Source organism: Acyrthosiphon pisum, chromosome A1 (assembly GCF_005508785.2).
Source record: "Acyrthosiphon pisum isolate AL4f chromosome A1, pea_aphid_22Mar2018_4r6ur, whole genome shotgun sequence".
NCBI lineage: Eukaryota > Metazoa > Arthropoda > Insecta > Hemiptera > Aphididae > Acyrthosiphon > Acyrthosiphon pisum.
The window spans coordinates 136,977,080-136,977,455 of record NC_042494.1 but is presented as its reverse complement, the minus strand read 5'-3'; positions in this window follow the sequence as shown (position 1 = coordinate 136,977,455).

Below are 376 nucleotides of genomic sequence, written 5' to 3'. Positions count from 1 at the left end.
TATGATTCGCAGCAGTATATTATCAGGTGGGCAATCTACTTACAGGTAGATTTGCGGACCCCGTGCTGTTTGTACGTAGGTGTATGATTTAACTCTAAAGTATCAAAGTTATACCAAGTTGGTCGTATTCCACCTATGGTAGATTAATATAATCAATTAATATAAAATCCTAACCTAACATAACTACTAATATCAGATGAATAAAAAAAACCAAATTTAAGCATTCCTAAATTAGTCTGTCTTCTTCCCAGATGTTTAATCTACACACAAACATTCATACCAAGCTGAACCCATGCATTCCGTCGTCCGTAAAAAATTGCAACTTAAAAAAATTATGATTGTTCAACTGTTTTTGGGTGTAACTTGGTGCAATGTG